Here is a 16,820-nt window from a genome sequence, read left to right as displayed (position 1 = left end):
ATTTGTAGGTGGGGCCTCTTAGGAAGAAATTAAGGTTAAACAACGTCATAAGTGGGGGCGGCCCTGAACTGATAGGACCGGTGTCCTTAAAAAGGAGACACAAAAGTACTCTCTGTCCGCCTCTGTGCTGAACAGCCCCCCGAGAAGGGCTGTGAGAGCACACGGGGAAGGCGGCTGTCTGCAGGCCGGAAACAGCCCTCACCAGAGCCAAACTAGCTGCACCCTGATGACAGGCTTTTAGCTCCAGAACTGTAGGAAAACCAATTCCTGTTGTTTAGGCCCCCAGGCGGTGGCGTTTTATTATAAGCAACCCAAGCAGAGAAGTGGGGTGCCCCGCGTTACATACCACATACCTAAGAATGTGGAAGTGACTTGCAGCTGGCTGATGGGTGGAGGCTGGCGGAGTTTTGAGGTGGGTGCTAGAAAGAGCCCCGATGGCCGTGAAGCAGTTGTTGGTAGAACTATGGGTGTTAAAGACGTTGTTGGTGAGGGCTCAGAGAGAAGAGCATTGTAGAGAGAGCTGTGGTCGTAGAGAACACACGTACCCCACGAACAGAACACTGGTAGAAACGTGAGCATTAAAGCCGATTCTGGTGAGGAACGTGCCTGTGGAATGCGAGGAAAGTGGTTCTCGTTATAAAGTGGCACGTACTTGGCTGGACTGAGTTCTAGCATTTTGTGGGAAGTGGAACTTGCGAGTGATGAAATGGGATGTTTTGCTGGTGAGATTTCTAAGCAAAGTGTTGAAATCCTTGCTTCTCCTTACTGCTTATAGTGAAACGTCAGAGGAGAGACATACATTGAAGGAATTGCCAAAAGAAAAGGAACCAGAGCTTGAAGATTTGGAAAATTACCAGCCTATCCACACTGCAAAAAATGAGAAAGTGAGCCGGGCACAGTGGCTCACGCCTGTAATACCAGCACTTTGGGAGGCCGAGGCGGGTGGATCACAAGGTCAGGAGTTCAAGACCAGTCTGGCCAAGATGGTGAAACCCCGTCTGTACTAAAAATATAAAAATTAGCCGGCCATGGTGGCGGGCACCTGTAATCACAGCTACTTGGAAGGTTGAGGCAGAGAATTGCTTGAATCCGGCGGGCAGAGGTTGCAGTGAGCCAAGATCTTGCCACTGCACTCCAGCCTGGGCGACAGAGCGAGACTCTGTCTCAAAAAAAAAAAAAAAAAAAAAAAAGTGTCTGGACAGATTTGCATGCGATGGAACCATTTGATGGGGAGACTGGGTGTGAGCCAGGAGCCCAACCAGGAAGCCTCCTCAGCAGAGGCCAGGAGTAGGGATGGGACCAGGCCCTCAGAGACACTGTCAGCTTGGCCTAAGGAGAAGAGGAGGTAGCGCTCTCCAGCGCCTGGCATGCTTCATCTTTCCAGAAAGGGGAGAGTGTGCCTGGGGGTGACTCAGAGGTAATTGGGTACCTCTTCCACCATAGGCACAGGGCAGGGCTGTCTCCCCCTGGGTTTCGGCGGGTGGGGCCGCTGAGAGCTGGGAAAGAGGCTGGGCCTCTGGGCAGAGCATGGAGCCGAAGAGGATTGTCCCCAGGCCTCCAGGTCTCAGGGGCTTTGTCTTGCTAGATGTGTGACTTGCTTGGGACCCGTCTCCCCTCTCTTCCTTCTGTGACCTGCCTTTTGCAATGGGGAGTTCCATCCCATGCCTGTTCATTGTTGTATTTTAGAAGACCATGGCTTGCCTGGCTTCGCAGCTTCTTAGCTGGAGAGCAGGTCTGCTTTAGGAGAAATTGTACCTTGAGTCTTACCCATTTCTGATTTAGACGGTAGTTAAATGAAACTTTGGCTTAGACTTTAGAGTTGATGCTGGAATGGGTTAAGACTTTTGGGGCTGTTGGGATGGGATTAATGTATTTTGCATGTGAGGACATAAATTTTGGAGGCTAGGATTGAATGTTATAAACTGAATGTTTGTATCCCCTAAAACTCATATGTTGAAGCCTTAGCCCCTGGTTTAGTTGTATTTGGAGAAGGGGTCTCGAAGGAAGTGAAGTTTAAGGTTAAATGCAGTCATAAGGGCAGAGCTCTGATCTGATGGGATTAGCACACATATAAGGAGAGACATCGGAGGGCTCACGCTGTCCACAAGCACAGCAGGAAGTTCATGTGAAGATGCAGCAAGAAGGTGGCTGTCCACAAGCCCAGAAGAGAGCCCTCACCAGAAACTGAATGTGGTGGCACCTTGATCATGGGCTTCTAGCTTCCAGAACTGCAAGAAAACAACTTTCTGATGTTTAAATCATTTTGTCACAGCAGCCCTAGAGGCTGAGGCAAGCCCTCATGGCAGGACCACAGGTCTGAGACGCGATTTTTCTCATCCTGCGGCAGGCATGAGCACATGTGGGTCGTGTGCCTTCCAGCTCTCCAGGCTGTGCTCCAACCCTTTCTCTCGCCCCCTTCCTCTCTGTCACTGGTGCCTTCTGGAAGATGACTTCCCCTTGGGGAGCATTTCCTGCAAAGACTCACAAGTTTAAAATAACTTAGGGTATTTCTCTGTACTTGAGAGCCAGGAGAGGATGAGAGCTGGTCCTGCCCTGATGTTGTGAGGCCACTCCTGCCTCAGACCCTGAGGCCCCCAGGAATGGTTTCCCCAGCACTGTTGTAGTTGTATGGCAAGATCACTCTGATGATTTTAGGAGCTGATTTTACTTTTCCTACCTCTTTTAACTGCTTCCAAAAGATGAATCTGGCCAAGAAGAGCAGGGGCTCATTCACTCATTTACTCACTCATTCCTGGTGCTTGAGTTTATTCCTGAAGGAAGCTGGCCAAGGGTTGAGAGAAAACAACTTTGATTTTTCTCATGTCTGCCCAGCAAACCTCCTCTGTGGACTGATTCTCCTTCTGTGCCTGGAAGAAACCGGAATAATCCCAGGACTCTTCTGGTCCCTTCTAGGTAATTTAGTGTCTTCCACTAATGTGGCCCCAAGCAGGCTGGGCTTGTTGATTACTATAGGTCCAGCAAAACAGTTAAAACTCTACTTGTCTTCCGCATGTGAACCTCTTCTCAACCTCACCTGGTGCTGTGGCAGGTGGGAGGCTGGGTGCCAGGCTGGCTGCTGCCCCCTGGGTCCTCCCCCACCGGTAACTATGGCTTCCAACCCTCCGGTGGGAGGAGCAAGAGGGATAAAAGGTAAGGACAGGAGAGGTTCTGCATGGCTGGCATGGCAGAGAGCTGGCACATAAGGCTGGCAGGGAATCCAGGGGGCTCCGGGGGCATTCTCATGGTCTCCTGAGTGACCACTGTACCCTGGGGTGTCTCTGCCACAATTCGCCAACTCAGGCGGTGCATCCTCTCCAGCTGGTCCCTTATACTCACTTCCTTAGCCCCAGGTGGCCGTGGTACCTCTAGCCTCTTGCCAAGGTCTGCCCTCACATCTCCAGGAACCCTTCTGGGCAGGATTTAAGACATCCCAGGCCAGTGTTCAGGCAGTACGACCCCACCTGGTCCACAGGAAATGTGCACCTTTGATCTACTGGGTTAGCGTTAATTTCTGCATGCAGCCCAGTTGCCTACTGGGAGCTCCAGGAGTCTCCTTTTGCCCTTTGCATTTCTTGAGTGTAAGAGGGACACCGGGTCTCAGTGCCCCCCACCAGCCTCAGGAGGCTCACAGTAGGTGTTTGCAGGCCTCGTGAAACCCCTCTTGGAATGAAGTGAGGAGAAAGTTGTCCATCCCTCTCATGGTGCAGGTGGGGTGGGGACAGACTGAGAGTGCAACGCCCCCCCCCCAAGGAAGCCCTCCTGTCAAACTTGAACTTCTGTCATCTTCAACACCTCCTCTACCTAGGTCACCTAGAATTTCACTTGGGAACAATTGGCACTTCTTGTCCTGGGGCCTCAGCTAAAATTCAGACTGGAAAAGTTCCATATTAACGTCCTGTTCTAATGCAAGTAAAAAAAGAGCTGCTATGGTCTTTGCTTCCTGGTATTTAGAGTCTAGTGGGAGAATATTGACTACTTAACACAGTCTCTTCCATTTTTAATATGTAACTGAGACATCCTTCTACTGATAACAGCCAAAACTTCAAGATAAAATATTTTAAGCCTTTAAAAATACATTTATGGGCTGGTAGTAAATTAAGGACTACTCAGAGACAAAAACTAAGTGAAGCTGAGAACCCAGAGATAACTTTATTAAAGGACATTATTAAAGATATACTTCATGCAGAAGGAAGAGAATTCCAGGTGGAAGATTTGAGATGCAAGAGGGAATGAAGAACAAGAAGGTGGGGACTATATGGGTAAATCAAATCAAATCAAACACATTGTGTAAAATAATAATGGTGATGTAAGAATTTTAAAAAGATAAGTATATAGTCATAATATCATACAAATTTGAAGAGGATGATGAGTTAAAAAGTTCTAAGATTCTTGTATTAACTTTGGAGGATGGTTATCTAATTTATAATAAAATTTTTAGGATAATCAACCATAGGAATGGGGTTGAAATTTCAAACTAATGGAAATAAAAAAGAGTGAGAAAATATAATCAGTCAAAAGGAAAAGACTAGGAAGGGAAAGGAGAAAAGAAACACAAAAGAGGTGGAACAAAAGTCCAAATATATCAGTAACTACAATAAATGTAAATAGAATAAACATAACAATTAAAAGATAAAGATTATTAAAGTGGATTACTATATGCTGTTTACAGAAAACACATCCACACTCTCAGGTACAGAAAGGATGAAAGTAAAAGGATAGGAAAGGGTATACTGGGGAAATATAAACTGAAGAAAATACGATGAATCTATATTAATGTAACAAAATTGATTTTGGGGTAAAAAGCACCACTGGAGATAGAGAAAATCAATACATAATGATTAAACAATTCATTTCATCAAGCAGATAATATAATTTTGAATTTTTATGCTTTCCATAACATAATTTCAAAATCTATGAAGTAAATATTGACAGAACTATAAGAATATATAAATTCATCATCAAAGAAAAATATTTTAAATACTGTAACTCAGGATTTTATAGAAGAAGTAAATAAAAGCCAGTAAAGGTTATAGAACATTTGAACAATGCAAAGGAAAAAAAAAGGTTAATTTAGTGGACGTACATAAATCAGTATACCCCCAAACTACAGAATTCATGTATTTTCAAAGCCCACATGGAACTGGTAAATATATGGAAACCTTATTGGCCAATAAAGCAAGTCTCAGTAAATTTCAAAAGATAAAATATTGAAGAATAATGAGGTGGGAACTCAATGCAAACAAACTAGAAATCTGTAATAACAAGATAACTTGAAAACCCTTATATTTGGAAATAAATAAACACTTGTAAATAACGCATAGGTCAAAGAAGAAAACATGATGTAATTTAGAAATATTTAAAATGTGTGGGATGTAGCCAAAGCAATACTTAGAAATAAATAATCTTAAGTGTTTATGTATAAAAGAAGAAAGGCTAAATGTTAATGAGCTAAGCATTCAATTAAGTAGTTCTGATAAATAACAGTAAAATAAAAAGAGTCAAATAAGGAAAATAATAGAAGATATTGATGAAATGGAAAAGAAACATACAATAGAGTTCTTTTAAAATGATAAACTTTACAAAGATCTGGGAAACTGATCAAGGAAAAAAGAATAAGCAATATTAGGAATATAAAGAGAAGCTCTTATGAACAAATTAATGCCAATAAATTTGAAGTTTGAAAACATAAATGAAAAAATTCCTAGAAAATATAACTTATTAAAACTGACTCAAGAAGAAATAGAAAACCTGAATGTCAGAGGACCATTAAAGAAATTGATTTAGTTGTTTAAAATCTTTGCACAGAGAAAGTCTAGGCTCAGATAGCTTTAAAGCAATTTCTACCAAATAGTAAAGAAAAAAACAATTCCATTCTATTGAATCCTGTGATGTTGAATTGGAATTGGAGGTATTGGTGTGAACTCATGGTTTTCAATATATAAAGAGAGACATGAATATGTATGTAAAATGTGTATACACTCACCCCCCCAGCCCCCCTCCACACACACTGTCACCTGAGAGGGCCTCGGAACAGTGACACCCCAGCAGCAGCAATCACGCTTAACATTCAGATGTTGGTTTCTAAATGCTTCTTGCCATTAAAAGGAACTAGGGCTTTTGGGGGCTCTTCAAGAGCTGGAGCAGACGAAGTACAAGGTACTTTATACTTACCTCACGCCAGAAAGCAAGGCAGTGGTCACCAGCGATGAAGATGTGTCACAGGACACAGAAGCCATCTTGAAGGGGCTCCCACTGGCCATGTCTGGGACAATTTAAGCATTAAAATGAATAATGATAGTAATGGGCTATACCCCAGTGAATAAAATACGATTTTATAGGGTCACACTTACATAAATGAAGGAATAAATAAGTAAGTTTTTCCTCACAACAGGCTAATTAATCACTATAAGAAGAGAGATGACTATAGAAAGAAGAGGTGAATTGCAAATCAAATTTGGTAACCACTACAGTCATAATTCAGGCAAGAAATATCAATTAGTGCTAAAATTGGTGGTGAAAATGGGGTGAGACAGAATTTTTGTAGTCTCGAACAAAATATCTATTAATTATCAAGCAGAAAAGCCCAGCATTCACTGTCCTAAGTGATTGATCTGACCCTGCCAATAGTGGAATAAGCCGGCATTGTGCACCACCCAACAGGATGCATGAGTGGAGCACGGCATTGCTTTGCTGATACTCCGGCTGGAGGTGCATAACTTCAGTCAAATCACAAGGAAACACCAGACAGACCCAAACTGAAGGGCAGTCTGCAAAATAACTCACCTGTAATCTCCAAAAAACCCGGCAGGCCATGAAAGCCAAGGAGATACTGGAAAGGATGGAGAGGTGGCAGGGACTAAGGCAGCATGGCGATGGCTGCTGCCGCAGTCCAGCACCACCTTGGCTAAAAGGATGTTATTGGGACAGTGGTGAAACTCATCCATGGACAAGGGGTATCTGGGTGCTTTATATTATTATTATAGCTTTTCTGTAAGTTTGATGCTGTCTGAAAGCATAAACAGGAGGAACAAGGAAAACCAAAATGGAGAAGTTGCAGGGTGTTTATATGAGCTCTGAAGTGAGTCCTTTGGGGGGGTGCAGCAGAGCCCCGGCCACTCCCACCCGGGAGAAGCTGGGGGGAAGAGCAAGTGCCCAGGGAGGCGGGGGAGAACGGGAGGTCGTGGGCATGCAGTGGGCCCTCAGCATAGCCGGATGTGGGACAGCATCGTATGCATTTGAGGTCACGGGCACGCAATGGGCCCTTAGCATAGCCAGATGTGGGACAGCATGGTGTGTATTTGTATGTTTGTGAGGCAAGTCACGTCTTTTAGGAGCACTTGTCATGTTGGGCAGCTGGGCCTTTTGCAAAGAGAAATACAAGAATAACCAACACCTTCCTCAGCGCCCATCACGACCACCCTGCCCCATAGACACGGGTCTGAGCCGCAGTGTGTGGTCAAGGGCACAGAGGAGTGGGCAGTACTGACCGTGGGGACTGGAGAAGCCAGCCTGGTGGGGCTTGAATATGGCACGGCCAGGCAGTGATGCTCCGTGGGCCTTGCTGGGGGCACCATCCGAGGCTCGGCACACCTGTAGCTTTTGAAGGCCATGCCCTCCTTCTGGGTCTCTTGTCTTCACCCCTCAGGAGGTCTTCCCCGGCCTCATTTTTAACATCACAGCCTCTGCCCCTCTGACCTGACACTGCCCCCTCTGCTGCTCGTTCTCTCCTAGTGCTTAACTTGTGTGGTGCTGGGCTCTGTCCCCCTCCTTCTCTGTTGTATGCCCAGGACAGGGGTTGGCAGTGGCAGATCCCGAAGACGTGGATGACCACGCGGGCGAACGAAGGCCCATGTCCTTCAGGAGGCCCCAGGCATTGGACACCAAAGGCCCTGAGACGTACTCAGTTCGGTCTGCATCTGTTGATGGTAAATATTGCAGGACTGATGGCCACTGACTGCCTGTAGTGATGTGTGAGGACAGTGAAGGCAATGGTGATTCACAGGCAGGTCAGTCCCATGTAAGTGTTAGCTGTAAATTCATAGTTACATAACTTAATAAATTTACTTACAAATTCATTATTTATAAACAAATCAGAGACTCTGACAGCTGAGCTGGCACTCCTCGTTGATGTGAAAGTTGGCAAGCGAGGCAGCATCCATACCTGTGGGTAGACGGCAGAGGACTCTGTGAAGGTTTGGCGCCCTTTTCCGCGGTAGGAGAGGCCGGCGGGGCTGCTCATGAAGGCTCCCTGGGCGTGCACCACGGCACTGTATTCTGCCTGAGGGCGTGGGCCAGGGCTCTCTCCGGCTGCGGCCGCATGGGGTTAGTGGCCTGCAGTGTTGCCTGCTCACTCGTCTGTACACCTGTGCACTGCACACTGATTCACTGAATATTTGATGGTTAAACAGCACCCAGCACAGTTTTTTGGGTTTTGTTTTACAAAATGTTTCTTGAACCCTTGGCTGGTCCCTGCTGTGCTTTTCTTTGATATGTTGAAATGTAACAAGAATGCCCAAATAGTTTGCTTATGCCAGATGTTTCGCATCATGAAGAGAATATGGATTTGCAATGTGTGCAAGTATTCTTCTTTCCCCAGAGAGCTATTTTTGGTTGCATCTTCCACGATAACATGGGGTTCCAAGGCTAGGGTGTGTTTTCCTCTGCAGGACGAGCGTGCGACTCTGGTGACCGCAGAGCCCCCCCGAGGCTCCCGGGTTCTGTGATCTCAGAAAGTGGTTAGAGGCGCATTCTCTTGACCAGAGAAACGCGTGGGCACTGCCAGCTGCAGCCTCCCCAGTCTCCGCGGGCTCAGAGGAAATGCATTTTTTTGTGGTTCATTTTGCGCTGTAAGGAAGTGTGAAATCTCTAAAGCTCTCTGATGCTTTTTGAAAAATCTAGAAATTCTTGCTATAGGAAATTCAACAACTTGACGCAGTATAGGTCTTACGGGTGCCCCCCGTTTTATAAATATCGTGTCTGTGTGAAATGAGTGTGTTTATTTATACTCCTGATGCTTTTTCTTGCTGAGGGGAATTTGGGACTTTGAAGGGCATTTTTAACCCCCTCTGCCCCACAAGTTGTGGATTTTGGAAGGACACTCGCCCACCCAGCACTCACTTGCTGGAACCCCTTCTCATGTGCTGCTTCTCTCTGCCCTCAGTGAGCACCTCGAATGCATTCCCTCACACTCCGTTAAATATACACCCGCCTGTGTGTCAAGAGCAGCACGGCACAATCATCTGCTTCTCACACTCTTCCTCACACCCTCTCTCTTCCTGGGCATTCTGTCTTAACCCCCCAGCCTGGTGCCTGCTGTCTTCTGGGATGCCTGAGGGCTCTCCGGGACCCTCACAGTCCTGGTTCCCTCCCGCCCACAGCCTGACGGGGCAGCTTTGTCCCACAGGGTGGACTTGCCTGCTTTGCAAGGCTGGGGCGCATGCTCCTTGCAGATGAACAGACCCACATCTAGGCAAGCACGCAGCACAGCCTGACTCAGGAGCTGAGGCCTCCCACTGCACGAGCCTGAGCCCCCTGGCTCCCTGGGCTCCCTCTGTGGGCACTTGCTTTGCTCTGAGTGTTTGTCACCTGCCTGAGTGCTCCTGATGCCTCCTGGGCCACTGGGGAGAGCTGTGCTTGTCCCACGCTCCGGCACAGAGTGTCCGTCCCAAGTGTTTCCTTTAAACCTTTCCTGTGCAGAAGCTGGGACAGAATTCTGTGCGTCCCAGTGCAGAACACGCCTGTTCAGAAAGTAACTGCATGATACAAATACAACTTGTAGCCATCAAGAATCACTAAATGACATTTTCTTCCAGAATGTACATATTACATTTCATCTTCAAAAGGCCAAACGGTTTTGTCATCCAGTTCTTGAGAAGTGAAGGAAGGGAGAGTTTGAATATTTGAAAGCCTTGAGGCTGTGGTACCCTCATTTGACGTAAAACTTGCAAAGGCATTTGTAGAAACGGTTGGGGTGTGGGAGCAGGGGTCAGAGGTGCCCTCCTGGGAATGTCTTGGCTCTGAGAGCACTGCCCCGTCCTCCCGGGCCCTCGCTGGTGCCCCGTCCTCCCGGGCCCTCGCTGGAAGCCCCGTCCTCCCGGGGCCTCGCTGGTGCCCCGTCCTCCTAGGCCCTCACTGGAAGCCCCGTCCTCCCGGGGCCTCACTGGTGCCCCGCCCTCCCAGGCCCTTGTTGGAAACCCTGCTCATTTACTTCCCTTGTTACTGTTGTGCTGCATTTCCTGGATCCACAGTCAGGTCAGGCAATTCTGGCGAAAGCAGGCATCGGGGAAGGGTTGGGTGGACGTCCCAGGCTTCTCAGAGCATCTCATCCAACTCCTCCATCCAACTCCTGGATGGGAGAGTGTCTTAAGGGTCTTCAGGAGGGAGCCTGAGCTGGGAGCAGGGGCAAGTGAAATCAGGTTCAAGGGAAATTTTCATCAGGGTTATCCACCACCCCCAGGACCCTCAGAGTCTCACAGTGGGTGCAGCCCCAGGCAGGTGGTGGTGCCCAGGGGACAGCCCCCTGGAAGGTGCAGGTGATGGGGGGACAGTCCATGGGAAGGCGGGGGTGAGGGGGGGACAGCCCATGGGAAGGGGGGGTGATGGGGTTGGGGACAGTCCATGGGAAGGCAGGGGTGATGGGGGGACAGTCCATGAGAAGGCAGGGGTGATGGGGGGACAGTCCATGGGAAGGCGGGGGTGATGGGGGGACAGTCCATGGGAAGGCGGGGGTGATGGGGGGGACAGTCTATGGGAAGGCGGGGGGGTGATGGGGGGACAGCCCATGGGAAGGGGGGTGATGGGGTTGGGGACAGTCCATGGGAAGGCAGGGGTGATGGGGGGACAGTCCATGAGAAGACAGGGGTGATGGGGGGACAGTCCATGGGAAGGCGGGGGTGATGGGGTTGGGGACAGTCCATGGGAAGGCGGGGGTGATGGGGGGACAGTCCATGGGAAGGCGGGGATGATGGGGGGACAGTCCATGGGAAGGGGAGGTGATGGGGTTGGGGACAGTCCATGGGAAGGCACGGGTGATGGGGTTGGGGACAGGTCTTGGGAAGGCACGGGTGACAGTGTGGGGTGGAGGGGCAGCCCACGGGAAGGTGCAGGTGTCCGTGGGGGGAGGGGGACACGGAAAAGTACGGGTACGTTCCCGTCATGCTTGTCCGACCTCCCTGGGTGGCTGGAGGAGGAAGTGATCCAGAGGAGGCCTGCCTTGGAAGTACCCAGATCACAGAGGCTGGGCCTGGTGCGGAGCTCTCGGCTGACCTTGGGCCCGGCTTTGCGGGGCATGTCAGTTAGGGCTCTGCAGTAAAACACAACCGACCGGAGACAGATATGGGAAGGCTTATTATGAGCAGGTGGCTCAGACAACTGCAAGCTGGAGACCCAGGAGAGCTGAGGTATAGTTCAGTCCAAGGCCAGAGGCCTGCGGGCCACGGGCGCTGGCGTAAATTCCAACCCGTGGCCGGAGAAGGGGAGATGGGCTGATCCGGCTCAAGCTGTGAGTCAGGAAAAAGGGGTGACTCCTCCTGTCTAGTTGTCTCCAGTCCCCCCACGGACTGCCCACCCACACTGGGGAGGACCGCTGGCTTCACCTAGCCCATGGATTCAAATAGGACCCCCATCTGGAAACACCTCCCAACACAGAAGGCAGGATTATTTAATCAGAGCACCTGGTGCTGCAGGTGGTTGACGTGTGACGTCGGTCAGCACACTGGGCCTGTGTCCTCATTAGCTCGAGGGCCGGCTGTGACTGCCAACAGCAGCTGCCTGAGTCGGGGTTTCAGCCCAGCCCTGCTCTAGGCTTTCTGAGGGAGTCTCTGGGGCTCTGAAGTAATGGGCTTGCAGGTGGTGGGAATTCTGCATCCCATTCCCTGGGCAGGTGCAGCAGGGACTGGCAGGCTGCCTCATGCATGGGTAAGCCCTTGTGTGTCCCACAGTAGGACTGAGCATCTGGGCCCACCTGTCCTGGGCTGACCTGTCCTGGACTGACTGTCCAGGACGGTGGAACCGACTCCCGTGGTCGCTGTTGAAGCCCTCTGTGGTGAAATGCTCCCAGGAGCTGCAGATTGCCAGGCAGCTTTACTTAGGACGATTCCCTAGAAGGAGTCCTAAACCAAGTCAGCCTGGGGGCCGCCTGCTCCTCTCTCCCTTACGCCCCTGTCTGTGGAGTTCTGTCCCTTCGAACGAGGATGCTTAGGGTCGATGTGCCTGTTAAGGACTGGGTGAAAACGATGGAGAAGAAAGGGATCCCGGGCCTTCCTCTCATTTGGCCGCTTTCACCACTCAGGCCCTGCTGAGGGCTCTGCGGAGAGGCGGGGCAGTCCTGCCACTAGGGACCTTCATGAAGCACCCACGTTCCTTACCACCTTCTCCAGCCCTCACAGGAAGGAAGCGGCAGGGTTTCTGCTGGTTGAGCTCCTCCTCCAGGCTTCCTGGATAGGAAGCAGTGGTGCTGCTCAGCACACAGCCCCTCAGGGCCTTCCCTCCTGCCCCAGGGCTGGGGTAGGCTGGGGGGGCCACCCCTGCTGATCCATCCCTTGGCTTCTGGGCCCAGCTCCCCTGACTGCACAGAGGGGATTGTGGAGCTGTGGGCTGGGGCCTCATGGAGGCTTGTCCTTCTTCCCAGCCAAGGTGCTGGGATCCTGACTGTCACCTGCCCCAAATCCAGGCTGGGCCCTGTCCGCCCTGGGATGGGTCACAGGAGGCCTGAGAACCGGGTCCAGGCTGCGGTTTGGGTGAAGGACAAAGGGACGTCTCTGCCCGTTTTGCCTGTTCTGCTGCTTCTGTTTCTTCATCTCTCCTCCTTTTCAGCTCCCCCTGGGCCCAGCTCCCTGTCCAGCACTGAAGACCTGAAGTGGACCTTACTCAGCCCTGCACATAGCAGGGAAGTTCAGCCGCAGTCGCTGCACAGGGCTGGGGTGTGTGATCTCCAATTGCAGGGCTGACCTCCCGCCCTCCATCTGCACCGCCTCCCCCACCCCTACTAGGGAATTGGCTTCAGGGGACTGGGAGCAATGTGGCTTCGTTTCTGGGCATCACAGCATCACCCAGACACAGAGCTGGACCCGCCTTCTGGCTTCTCCTTCACCAGGGACAGTGGGTCAGACCAAGTCACAGGTCCAGGTGCCCGTGGTGGGGGCCAGATGAGGTGGCCCTGGGTTCCCGGTGACACCTTGCTCTCAGTCTCCTCTGTGTGAAGAAACAGAGGGCCCTGAGCAGGACCCCATGGGAAGCCTGAGCCTCCAAGGGAGCCACTCTGCTCCAGCCCTTGCTGTGGGCACAGGGTCACCCGAGGCCTCGGTGCTGACTTCACATTCTCGCTATTCCAGATGAGCCCCTTCTTGGTTGCAGTGAACTCTGCAGCCGTGGGCGGAGGGCTGGCAATGGCCCTGAGAATCTCTGACTTGGCTGAGGTTCTGCGCGGTAGGCAGAGTGCTGGCAGGACACAGAGGGTGCCCAGGCTACAGATTCGGGTTCAGGCCCAGCCGTGTGGCCTGTTCACCTCTGAGAGGGCCGCCCTGCCCGCGCCCGGCTCATCTGACACGCGGCCCTCCAGCTTCTCACTGCCCGCAGGGCGGGCCCTGGGAGTGGTCCTGGCAGGGCCCCTCTCTGTAGACCCTGTAGGACCAGCAGGCCGGGCCGTGGCTGGGAGGCAGGGGACAGGTTGGCCTCTGCAGTCTTGGGTGCACAGAGCTCCTCCCGCCCTGGCCCTGTGGCCCCCTCCTGCTGGCCCAGCTGTGCCTTGTGAGGGCCACGGTGATGGCCCATCGTTCTCACCAGCCCCCAGGGACTACACCGCTCTCCCAGCTCCCTTCCTCCCCAGCCCGTCACCACCGGCAACTGCGGTGGCGTGGGTTGGGGGAGTCTCTCCCTACATCACAGAAGAGGAGACTGGAGCTGGAGAGGTGGGGGATGGGGGCTTCCTCCCGGGGCGGACCCTCAGGTGGGACCCCCAGGCGCAGGAAGGGCGGGGGGACCTGGGGAGGCCGCGGCCGGGTCCGCCCGCCTCGTGTGCACCTGGAGCGCCCGCGCGGACCCGGAGCCCCCTTCCCCGCCACGCGCCTGGCGCTCCCGGCGCTCCTGGGGCTCCTGGCGCCCTGCCCGGGCGGGCGGGGGCGGGAGCGCTGCTCGCACGCGAGGCCTGGCGGGGCCCCATCGCGTGACGGCGCCGGCGGCTGCGGGGGAAGTGGGGGGAAGTGGGCGGGCGCCCGCGGGGGGCACGCGATGCTGGGAGAGGCGCGCCCCCGCCCCCGCACGTAGGAGTTTCTCGGGGAAAAGGCCGGGGCTGCCGGTCTGCATTGCTGGTGGGGCGGGGTCGGCTCTGATGCGGGAGCGACCCCTGCAATGGGGTTTGGCTGCACCGGCTGCCTGGGTGGTGGGAGTCTGTGCGCGGGTGACGGAGGCTGCGCCCCCAGCCGCGCCGCCCCAGCCCCCTGGACCTCGGCGGGGAGCGCCCAGGGCCAGCACGGGGGTCTCGCGGGGCGACCCCAGCAGCGCCTATGTGGGGCCGCTTCTGCCCGGGTCTCTCCCCAGCCTCGGGGTCATCTGCTGGGACATCCAGGGTGCCTCTTGCGCTGGCTTCTCCTGGGTCTGCACTTGGGAGAAAGATCTTGATTTTCATTGTTAAAAGCTTTCAGCTTTCTGAACATGCATGTTGTATGAACTGTGGAGTCTCTGGCTGAGCCTGGAGGGCAGGAGGCTGAGATGCTGGGGTTTCCAGGTGGGAAGAGGCCGCCCCTATCCCAGGGATGCCCCCCCTCGGCGGACTGTTCATGCTTCCTCGGAATCGTCCTGCTTTGGGGCAGAAGAGAAGGGGCCTTTCTTGTTACATTTAGTGCAGTGAACAAAAATCCAGTTTTTACCAGGTATGGGAGTTCAGGGAGAAGTGAGGGCTCAGAGACCAGGGAGGGAGGGGGACAGAGAGACCAAGTCCCAAGGACGCCCCGTGCCACTGTCTCCTGGCTCCTGGCTGCCTCACCGCCTCACTCAGGCCCTTGCCCCCGAAGGACACCTTAGCTTGTCAGCATCTCTGCAGCTGGCACCTCAGATTCTGAATCAGTGGCTCCCAGCATGGTCTTTCTGGTGGAGGGTGGGGTGGTAGCCCAACCCAGCAGCCGGTTCCGGGGTCCTGGCCTGATGGGGAGCAGGTTAACCCAGCGTCTGAGCTCCACCTGTGCTCACCACGGCCTGGGGACACCACAGACACTGGTCCTGGGGGTCTGGGGGCCCAGGGACTGCGGGATGAGGAGAGCTCAGAGGAAAGTGTGAACCATTTTGACTAGCGGGTGGATGACTTCACGGAAGTCCAGGAGGATGACCAGGAGCAGGAGACAGTGACCCAGGATGAGGTTCAGGCCACAGCATTTCAGAGCACTCTCAGGTGACACAATGCCACTGGGGCTGGAGAGTGGAAGTCCAACCCATCCTGAGTGAGACATTAAGCTTTTATTCAAGTACTTATTCTATTTCTTAAAATATCCAGCAGCCTTACGTCGTTTTGGGACTGTGATGGGCTACAAATAGACACACATGTACTTTTCGATGAGGCTGTGCCCCTCAAACTTGATTTTCTGTCTGGTTTGGGCTCTTCCTGAGCAGTGGGGTGGAGGCAGCCAGGAGTCTAAGCCTGGCCCCGTGGGGAGTCAGGGTGGTGGAGGGGCTGCTTTGGAAGCGGCTGTGTCTCCGTAACCCATGGAAGTGGGCGGATCCGGTGAAGAATGGCAGCCTGGGCTGGGCCACACCGGCGACCAGCCTGCGCTTGAACGGGAGCCCTGCACAGCCTGCCCACCACAAAGGATGGCGTGCTGGCCTTTAGGTGCCATCTCAAGGTCAGAACCCGTGGCAAGGTCGCATCTTCCTGAGCGGATACCACCTGGGGCTTCAGCTGAGGATCCGGGAGACATGGGAGCGGCAGGTGCCCCCCGGTCTCGCTGGGGTGTGCTTTGGTCCACGCACTGGGGCCAGCTGCTTGCCGGGACACCCTTGCCCCTCGGTCCTCTCAGAAGCTGGGGAGGGGCATCCCTCCCGTGTCTCCAGTGCTCATGAGGACACTGAGTGGGCAGTGGGCACCTGCACTGGGTTCAGAACTCAGCCCTCAGCCAGCTGGGAGGTGAACATGTCATCTGTCCCCTTCTGCACCCGAAAATGGAGAATGCACCGTCCTCAGGAGTGGGGGTGTCCTTGGGGGCTGTGTGCAGTCACCAGGAAGGGGGTGGGACTGGTGGCTGTCCTGGACCTGCCTTTTCCTGCCCTGCAGTGCTCTGCAGCGCCTGGGGGTGTGGGGGCCTGGCCTGCTCCTTTCCAGGGAGGGGGCTGCGGGGGTTCCAGGAGGCAGAGGTGATGCAGGTACAGCCCCTGGGGGCGTGGGGCCTGGCCTGCTCCTCAGGGAGGGGGCTGCAGGGTTCCAGGAGGGAGAGGTGATGCGGGTGTGCAGGGCACAGAAGAGCCAGGTGGATGCGGGGGGCCTTGGCCCAGCCCTTAAAGGGGTGCAGCCCAACAGTGCTGTGGGTCTCATGAGAGGGGCCGCAGGGACCCCCTGGGTGGCTTCAGGGGGATCTGGCAGGAAGCTGGACTTTGTCCCAACACTGGGTGTGTGCTCTGGGGGGTTAGGCAGGAGGGGACAGAGAGCAGTTTCTGCGGAACAGAGTGGGGGTTGGGGTGTCCTCAGGTCATTCTCTGCCTCCATGTCCTGGTGTCCCCTGCCCCTCCTGGCTGACCTGGGACCTGTGTATTGGCTCCTCCTGGCCCACCTTGGACCCTCAGGACTGTGCTGTGGAATGCTGCGTGGCCTGCAGAGGGGTCAGTGCAGCCCAGGCCAG

General features: G+C 53.3%; 3 protein-coding genes across 4 annotated transcripts in view; 2 read left to right on the top strand and 1 right to left on the bottom strand.

Moving 5' to 3' along the window:
* The window catches only part of CCDC127 (coiled-coil domain containing 127), a 417,207-nt gene that overhangs the window by 136,460 nt on the left and 263,927 nt on the right, over positions 1-16,820 (bottom strand). The window lies entirely within an intron of this gene.
* EXOC3 (exocyst complex component 3) overlaps positions 1-16,820 on the top strand; it is a 145,060-nt gene that overhangs the window by 37,632 nt on the left and 90,608 nt on the right. The window lies entirely within an intron of this gene.
* The window catches only part of AHRR (aryl hydrocarbon receptor repressor), a 112,623-nt gene that overhangs the window by 35,578 nt on the left and 60,225 nt on the right, over positions 1-16,820 (top strand). The window lies entirely within an intron of this gene.

Source organism: Macaca thibetana, chromosome 6 (genome assembly GCF_024542745.1).
Source record: "Macaca thibetana thibetana isolate TM-01 chromosome 6, ASM2454274v1, whole genome shotgun sequence".
NCBI lineage: Eukaryota > Metazoa > Chordata > Mammalia > Primates > Cercopithecidae > Macaca > Macaca thibetana.
Note: the sequence above shows the minus strand (reverse complement) of the source record. Positions and strands in the feature narration are given on the sequence as shown.